We start from the raw sequence: 10,030 nt of genomic DNA, 5'->3' as shown, positions 1-10,030 counted from the left end.
GAGGATGTTTTTGCAGTTAAGGGCTGGAGGGAGGTTAGAGGTAAAGTGGCATTGATGAGGGCTCTCTGCTTGTAAGTAGTGAAACCTGGGCTCCCTCTTTCTCCTCCTCCCCAAGCTGTGCCTGGTGATCATATGTCCCAGGCCAGATTTTGTCAGTCTTCTGCGGGTACTGTTTTCTCTAGTTCTTTGCAGTACAATAGTGGTTATCAGATCCAGAAGGTCTGCTCACAGAAAGCTGTGTGTATGATAGGAGAAAAAGGGAGCTGGCAGATGGGTGTGTGTGGTGGGGACTAGGGGGTTGGGATCAGTATCTCATTGCATTGTGAGTTGCCCAGGCGGAGGTGATGCTTTATAGAGAGGTCAGGGATCCCTGGACATCACTGGTACTTACCTCTGTAACCCTCTATTTCCTCATCAGTGAAATGGGTTAATAAATATTTTCTTGCCACTCTGGTCTCGAGTAAGGATTCAAGGAGATAAACTATGAAAGGACCTTCATGCTTGAGGTCCCCAAAATGATGGAGTCCTTCTGCCATCTCATCCTTCATGGTGTTCAGGACCCCATAGAAACTTCACTGCTATCCCCACAGTCACAGCTTGGCTCTGTCTGTGGGTTCTGCTGAAGGGAGAGGATGGAAGCACCTGTCTGCTTTCTCTCACCCCCACTAAACCCCCACCTAGGTTTATCTCTGGCCTTTGGTGAAGGAAGAGAAACTGGACTTTCTTGCTTCTTCTTGATCTCTGGTTCCTTGCGGCTCTCTATTCCTGCCCCAACCCATGGAAATCGGCCTGAACTATCATAGAATCGTGCATTTTAGCAAGAAACACGTGTCGAAGTTCATCTGGACCAGCTGCTCTCACATCTACCTTCTACACATTCAGGTTACCTTTTCACCTTTCCAAGAGCTCAGGATGCAAGTGGCTTCTAAAAAAATCTTTAGGGTCAGACACCAGGATGAATAAATCTTTTCTAAATCATCTTGGTTAAAGTTGATGCTTTAACAACTCGAAAGACAGGAAGGTGTATGTAAGTTTTGGTACTGTTATTTTACTGTTATTTTGTGTGTGTGTGTGTGTGTGTGTGTGTGTGTGTGTGTGTGTTTAACATTGTTGAGGTAAGATGTAAGTGGTTTTCCTCTTTAGGAATTTGGACTTATTGAGATAAGTCTTTGTGCTGAGTTCCACTCACAGCCTTTTCAGGAAGAAACAGTCTGACCCCCACCTCCCTCTGCTGTGGTCCTAACCAGTTCCTTATGCATTGGTGACCTGGCTACTCTGGCCATAGCTGATTGAATCAGAGTGGGCATTTGACCCACAGGCAACCAATCTCTAGGATGCTCAAAGACAAATGAGGTATGATGATGAAGATTTGGACCAATTGGATTTTTTTTTCTCTTGGGGAGTTTAATGCAAAAGTTTAGGGTAGTGATCCCTTGGCATTTGGAGCAAAGAGAAAGACACATGAGGAGAAGCAGAGGCAGAGATAGGAGTTGGCTTAATGGGAAGGCTTAGGCTGAGGCACCCCATTTCCAGTATTGTTAATGTCAGGCCTGCTATGGATCTTGGGTAACTTTTCTATTTCTGAAAAACTCTGTGGCTACAAGGTAGTGCCTCATCTTTCTCGGAGTCTGGTTGGGCAGCTGCTTTCCTTCCATTTCCATGGGACTTGGCCCTGGATGATAATCTTAGTTTCTTCATTTTCATGTGTATCATTTTAATAAACTGCTCATCCCTTGAAGGAAGCTGAGTCTCTGTTGTTTGTACCAACAGTATCAAAGAGTCAACTGCCAATGAGCCCCCTTTCCCTGCTGGAGGGAACAAGGTAACAGAGAAGCTGGGGAGTGCTGCCTTGAGTGTTACTGTCAACTAACGCCTCTTTAGAGTGACCTTCCCTGACCACTGGTTGAAAGCAGCAGCCTGTCCCTGCCCAATCAGTCACAATCACGTCCCCTTTTATTTTCTTCAAAGGTCTTCTCATCAGCTAATATGGATCTTAGTATTAGTTTCCTGTTGCTACTGTAGCAAATTGCCATGAACCTAGTGACTTTAAAAGCAACATAAATTTATCATTTTACATTTCTGGAGGTCAGCAGTCTGAAAGGAATCTCATGGAGCTAAAATCAAGGTGTTAGGGGGGCTAGTTCCATCTGGGGCTCTGTGGGAGAATCCCATGGCTGCCTTTCCCACCTTCTAGGGGTTGCCCACATTCCTTGGTTTGTGGCCCCACATCAGATCACCTTTTCCCCCTCTGCTTCCATCATCACACTGCCTTCTCTGCCTGATCATCCTGTGTGTCCTTTTTTTTTAAACAGGGTCTCACTCTGTTGCCCAGGCTGGAGTGCAGTGGCCCAACTAATTTTTGTATTTTTTGTGCAGACTGAGTTTCTCCATGTTATCCAGGCTGGTCTTGAACTCCTGGGCTCAAGCGATCTGCTTGCCTCAGCCTCCCAAATTGCTGGGATTAACAGGCATGTCCTTCTTATAAGGGCCGTTGGTGATTTTATTTAGGGCCCATCCGGATAACCTTGGATAATCTCCTCATCTCCTGATGCTTAATTCAATCACATCCGCAAAATCCCCTTTGCTGTATAAGGTAACATTCATATATTCTAGGAAGTAAAACATGGACATTTTTGGAGGGTTATTTTTCAGCCCACCAGAATCTTCTTCATATATTTGTTTACATGTTCACATTTTTCCCCACAAAATAGAACTTCTATGGGAGCAAAGGCCTCATCTGTTTTGTTCATTACTGTATTCTCAGAGCATGAGATAGGGCCTACTATATAGTAAATGCTGATAAATGTTTGTTGAATGAATAAGTAAATGAATTAATGGAATGGCCAGAATTTCTAACGTTCCAGAGGCTCCTTTGGTCTAGAACCATATTATCTTTAAACCAGTGTCCTTTTTTTTTTTTTTTTTTTTTGAGAAAGAGTCTGACTCTGTTGCCCAGGCTGGAGTGCAGTGGCATGATCTTGGCTCACTGCAACTTCTGCCTCCCAGGTTCAGGCAATTCTCCTGCCTCAGCCTCCCCAGTAGCTGGGATTACAGGCACCTGCCACCACACCCAGATCCTTTTGTATTTTCAGTAGAGACGGGGCTTCACCATGTTGGCCAGGCTGGTCTCAAACTCCTGATCTCAAGTGATCTGCCCACCTCGGCCTCCCAAAGTGTTGGGATTATAAGCATGAGCCGCTGCGCCCAGTCACCAGTGTTCTTTAAGCCCAATGGTTCCGTGAAGTACTGTTTCTGCAAGATGCCTTATAAAACAGAACAAAACAAATAAATAAATCTGCGGTCAAATAAATCTGGGAAATATATAAACTTATCTTCTTGTACTTAAAGATGTTCAGTATACAGCATATTAAAGTCTCTGAAACGTCCCACAATAAAGGAACTTTATTGATTGTATAATCCAACAATTCTGAAACTTATTTGACCAGAGTTGTTCTTTTCCTTGTTACAGCCCTTAATAAGATTCCACAAAATTCATGTTCAAGGATCTCATGTCGGGAATGCTGCTGTCCAGCTTGTTGGCATTTTTTTCTCCCTCTTCTTTTTATTCTTCTTCTTCTTCCTGTCCTCTGCCCCATCTTCCTCCTCTTCTTTCTCCATTCTTTCCCCTCCTCTTCTTGTTTCTGTTTTTTATCTCTGAGCTTATTTTAGTCCTTAGCTTTCCTAAGTCTGTTCTTGCAAGTTTCTACCCCCATCCACTTTCCTGTCCTTCCTTATGGGTCCTTATTGGAGAACGCTCTATACCCCTCTGCGCTCTGGCCTATTTGTCAACACTGTTCTAAGTGCCCCCACCACATTTTTGTATTCATCTTTGGTTATGCGGTCCCCACACTTCTATCTTTTGGACTTTTTTTAAAGTCCAAATTCTTCACATAGAAAAGGGAGGCTTATTCTATGACCTTCAATTATTTCACAGCCAAAGAGTAAAAACAAACAAACAAACAAAAACAAAAAAAAAGTCAATCCATTGTAGTTTACTTACAAAATGCCTTTGTTACCTAAGCCCTGGAGGAATTATATTCTATGGTTTTAAACATGCTTTTATCTTCTGGAAAGGATGATCTGGAGGCCTGGACACCCAACCTGGTCTTCTAGCGATGTGGTAGCCTGAGCTGGACTCCATCACCCGAATGGAGTCAGAGAAACTATTCCTTATATGGGAATTCATTCTGTTGACCCTCATGTCCACTGAGGTGTTCGTTCCCCTTAAATTAAGCTGCAGACTTTGAATAAATTTTTAATTCCTGGCATATCTCCAGGATCCAACAAGTATAATTTGGGCCTCATAGTGTGCATGTTCTGGTGTAATCATAATTCTCTTTTATTTTTCATAGTGCTTTCACATTTATTATCTCACCTAGTTCTCTCAACAAGTCTATGAGGCAATGCTATACACATTTCACAGATGAGGGAACAAAGGTCAAGTTCATGTAGCCAGTGAATGAGTGGCATTCAGGACTCAACTTCAGACTTCAGACTCTTCTATAGCTACATTTGTACTAAAATTTCAAAAAGAGCAAATATTTGTAAAGTGCCTTTATGTTTGCAGGGCACTTTTATATACACGATCTTATTGAATCCTTAGAAGTGCTCTACAGTATAGGCAGAGCCAGTATTTTAATCTTCATTTTATAAGTGACAAAAACTGAAAACCTGAGCCTCAGGCCCTAAACTAGGTCTCAGGTCAATGGCAGGGACTGGATTTAAAAACGGAACCTCGAAATGCATGCGTCAAACACTTCGAAGGACCCCAGAATCCCTCATATCCCAGGGCTCTTAGAGATCTCACTATGGGCCCTCACTATGGGGAAAAAGATCTCACTATTTTTTATTTTTCCACATTAAAAATATGTGGAAAATACAATCTAAGGTTAAAAAATCCAACCAGTAGCTTGGGGTAACCACTGGGTGAAGTATGGCTGAGGTGTTTAAGGTAATAAAATTAGATGGTAGAGACCTTCGTTTTGTTACCTGAGGGCAGCTAGCTTTTGGAGATGGGATACAGTGTATCCGAGATTAGAGTCAGTAAGTGAAGGAGATTTTACCCCTTATCTCTGTTCCCTATTCACTGTCTATCCTCATTGTCAGGAAGTTTTTTTTTATCTGTAAATGAATTCCCTCTTGCTGCAATTTGAGTCCTTCTCCTCTTGTTCTGCCCCAGGGGAGAGGAACCTGGTTTGCCATCAAACCTTTCCTTTCTGTGTATTTATTCTGCCCTGGCTAGAATCTAGTTGCTAGTTGTCTGGGTTTTAGTTTCCTGTATTGCCTGTACACTTGCTCTGAATGATTTTGTAGAGAAAGCCCTTTCCTTTTTGAGAATCACAGTGGTTACTATGAAAGCCATCTTTTGAAAAAAAAAAAAAAGGATTAATTATCACCCAGGTTTAGGTAGGATGAATTCCAGTTAGGGTCAGCATATAGGTCTGAGATGATGCGAAGACACAGAGCAGGGCTGGATGCCTTTTGTAACCCAAAGCTGGATGTGGGGAAGGTCTCAGACCAGGCCTTGTGGATGTGTCTCTGGTGGTGTGGAGTGTGAGCCAGGACCTGGCTGATGGTGCCTGGGTCTCAGCCCGCAGGGGTTCGCCCTCTCTGTGAGGACTGTGTTCCTGAAGGGAAGTCACCCGGCAACTCCTGATTTGGAATTTTCTCTCCTCCCCACATGGAATAATTTATGGCAAGCCCTAAAATAAGCTCCTTAAAATATCCAAACAATGTTGTTGGTGGTTTTTTTTTTTTTTCCTTCCCCCTAAGCATTTTACATCCAGGCCTCCATCAAGCAAATTTCGGATAAAAGGTGATTAGTGTTTTGGCAGGATTTTCATGAGGCTTTCTCTTGTATTCCTGCCAAAAAGCTTGCCAGGCCCAGATTTGATTAAAATGGCAGTGGGCTCTGCTACTTGAATGTAATTAGAACCATTCATTAAAGCTTTTGCTGACAGTTTGGCAACCTGTGCATTTTTCAGAGTATGGCCAGCAGCCCATGGAAACGGCTCAGGGGAGGAGTACCGGCCCACCAGCCCAGGCCGGGCTGAGGAATGGGACATGCTCTATGGCCAGGAGATTTTTTGCGTGGCCAGACTGGCATTCACAGCTAGGGAGAGCTCTTTTAATTGGATTAAGGGGGATGGGAGTGCTGCCTTCTCATCAAAACCAAAGCTTAAGCGGGAGATTTTGTGGTGCCTTTCATAGTGAGTACCGTGTGCTTAAGTTCCAGTGACAAGCACCCTTGAACAAACCCATCACATACACAGAGCTGAGCAAGGTGGTCAGGCATGCCATAGCAATGCCAATGTCCTATTCTTTCTACCTCTGGTCCCTACTATAGGGTCTGATACTGAGTGGATACTCAGTAAATGTTAATGAATAAATAACAGCCAGATGAGAAGCAGAAAAAGAAAATCTTTATCTTGAAATTGGTTTATTAGTTTTCATAGGTGAGGTCTTCCTGCCCCCAGCCTTGCCCCCTCCAAACCATTCGCCATGGTGATCTTTGTAAAAGGTGAGTCTGGCCATCTTTCTGCCTAAAACATTTCAGTGGCTCCTGTTATCTTCTGGATGAGGTCCACCGCCCTGAGCATGGTCTTGGCTGCCTCTTGAGCTTCAGCTCTCACCGCCTGCCCCTCTACCCCACTCCCACTTCCCCCCCACCCTTTGCTCTGGCCTCTCTGAATTCCAAGCAGTTCTTGGCAAAGTCTAGGAAACTCTCACTTTTGGACAAGCTGCCCCCTGTACCAGAACACTCCCATGCCACTTTATCTTCATCCGGTTCACTTGTGCATCTTTGGAATTATTGGGTTGGTGAAAAGTAATTGTAGTTTTTGCCACTGAAAGCCGCTTCTTCCACGAAGTCTTCTGTGTAATACTCAGAAGTCTTTCAGAATAATTTTTCGGGCCCTTATCGCTGTAACTAACAGTCTGTTGATGTGGTCTGAGTCCATGTGTCTCAATCCCACTGAAATGTTCCCTCCCTGAGGGCAGGGACTACGCCTTATTTACCTCTGAATCCTTGGCGCCTAGCACAGGACTTGAATATGGCCAGTGCTCAATAAGTATTTTTAAATGAGTGAATGGATGTGGCTGAACAGAATGAATATATTAGGTACCCAGTGATTTGATTTGTAGGTCTTACCCTTGTGCAGAGTGACTCCAGTGCCATGGTTTGACCCACAGGTGGTTCATTGATTCAATCCCTTAGCAGGTGGTGAGTGGTGCCTTTAAGACAGCCCATAGAAGGATCAGGAAGGCATGTGCTTAGCTCCAGAAGGGACCTCATGCTGGGGAATCACAACCTGGTGGGATGGTTTTGTTTGCCCTACAAATCCCTGCCCTGTCACTGCCTTGATATTGACTCTAGTTTGTGCTTGACTCAGCTCATGGCATTGCTCACCCTGACTCCAGAAAACAGCTTTGGCTTCAGTCTGCCACTCTGTCCTGGCCTCTTTGAATGCTATTTGTCCATTGTTATTCTGGAACTGAAACCCCAAATTATAGTCACACTATACTATGACTTTTAGTCTCATTTCATAGGTTGCATGATGAACTAATGGAGAGGCTGGAAAACATCATGGAGAAAGTCAGTGACACAGCCATGTCTCGGATGCTGTGTGTGTACTATGTGTACCATAGCAAGAAGCAAAAGGGCGGAGATGACACTTTTAAGGTTTGTCACCCAAAAGGTTTTAAAGAGCAACTCACAATGGAATTGAAGTGAACTACAAGGTGTTTGAAGTCAACTTCCTTTGGCAATAATTTTAATTACCTATTGTTTCCCCTTTTTGCTAACATTATTCCTGGTCTTTTTAATCTATGGATGGAGGTTTCTGGGATAGCCAGCCTTTGACTTTATCTTCTCTTATTTGATATTTAATACTTTATTTTAAAAAAATGGTATTTTCCCAATTCATTGAAGCTGGACACGGGGGAGGACATGTCTTAGATCAAATGTCTTTGGCTTCAAGACAGTGGAGGCACCCAGGTCCATCAGGAGCTGCTCTGGTTCTCGCAGACACGTGGTCTTTGTCACAGAGTTCCTAGTTAAGATCACTGAGTGAGATTTCCAAGGAGGAACAGCTCCAATAGAGCAAAGGTCTTTTGGCCGCTTACTCTGGTTTCTCCAGCGAACACTCTTGCTGATTATCAGATGAAATGGATTGTCTTGTTGATTGAAGGTGGGGAATAAACTGTGAAAACCCTGCTATGCAAAGGAGGTTCTAGCCTTTAACATACTCCTTTCGGATAGGGCCTGAGATGTCCCTTTGCCTCTTCCCTAATGCTGGCAAGCATCATGAGGTCAATATAATTTGTCTTTCTCTGTATTTTTGCAGTGTTCCAGGAAGTCATGGCAATTGAGAAGGGGTAGGAGGAAGTGAGAATGGTGCTTAAGCATCCAAATCCTGGATCCACTTCTTGCTGGCTGTGTGACCCTGGGGTTTCCTATAGCCTATGTGGCTCAAATCCCTACATGGGGATTTTTAATAGTACCTACCTCCTATAGGTAGGCTTTCCCCTAAAATTTGCAGTGAGTGGGGCAAGAGTCCAAACAGAGGTCCTTTATTTATGGCCTGTACCCTTCTCTTACCCAAGCCCTAACTCTTATACCTTGAAGGGCCTAGCACATAGCTTCAAGCATGCACACATGCACACACACACACACCCCTTTGCCTTCTGTAAGCAGCATCTCCTTGGAAATCCTGTGACCCAGGATATACACGCCAGCAGAGCAATGTATCTTGTGTGAATGATCTCTTTAACAGGCCCTGGAAGTAGATTTAAGAATGTTTAAGCTCTGAAGTCCGTGATATTTGAGGGTCACAATTATTTGGCTTGTTGAATCCTTGGCTTTGTAGGCTCCTAAACCTATAAGAAGGAAGACAGAGCAGGCATAGAGTGGATCTATTAAAGTGTGAGGCCCAGGGCAAGGACTCCGATTTACCCAGCACTGCTCATCATGTCATAATGAGTATCGAGATACTAATGCTTAGAATAATGCCCGGTCTACAGGAAGCATTCAGGAAGCATTAGCTGGTAGCAATATTATTATTTATCTCTTGAGTATCACAGAAACTGTTGGTGGTGGAGGAATGGAGCTCATGATTGATATAGACCTTTACTTCCCAGAGAAGCAGATAGAAGAGGGATTAGAGAAAGGCCGATTGAAAAGATAATTTTCGTCTCACCCATGGCCACAAATATGAGTGTGCAAACCCACTTGAGAGCCCTGGGTCCATGACGAAAAAAAAAAAAAGAAATGATATGAGAATATAGGACAGAACATCTAGTTGGAGTGCAAATAGCATGGCTCTGGCAAAAAGAAATTCAGAGTGGTAACTGGGTCCTTTCCTAACCTGAGTCTTAAGGGCAGGTCCTGGCTCTGTGGCTATATTCGTTTGTTTTCACATAGCTACAGAGAAACACCTGAGACTTGGTAATTTATAAAGAAAAGAGATTAATTGGGTCATGGTTCTGCAGGCTGTACAGGAAGCATAGCAACTTCTGCTTCTGGGGAGGCCTCAGGAAGCTTCCAATCACAGCAGAAGGTGAAGGGGGAGCAAACAGTCTCATACGGCGGGAGCAGGAGCAAGAGAGTGAGGCAGGGAGGTGCTGCACACTTTTAAACAACCAGATCTTGCTATCATGAGAACAACACCAAGGGGATGGTGCTAAACTGTTCATGAGAAATCCACACCCATGATCCAATCACCTCCTACCAGGCTCTGCCTCCAACATGAGGGATTACAATTTGACGTGAGATTTGGTGGGACACAGATCCAAACCATATCAGTGGTAAACAGCTCTACAACTTTGAGTGAATCAGTTCACCTCTTTGAGCTTCAGTCTCTTCACCTACAAACTGGGGATGAGGATGCCTATTGTACCTACCTCACTGAACAGTTGGGAGGATCAGCTGAGATGATGGAGTCTCATGGCGCCCTCTGAACATGCTGAATTGTTCAGCATGAGACTGCTATTGTCTGCATCATTCTTGAAGGCCTTGGTCCTGATGCACTCA

This window comes from Pongo abelii, chromosome 13 (assembly GCF_028885655.2).
Source record: "Pongo abelii isolate AG06213 chromosome 13, NHGRI_mPonAbe1-v2.0_pri, whole genome shotgun sequence".
Taxonomy (NCBI): domain Eukaryota; kingdom Metazoa; phylum Chordata; class Mammalia; order Primates; family Hominidae; genus Pongo; species Pongo abelii.
Note: the sequence above shows the minus strand (reverse complement) of the source record.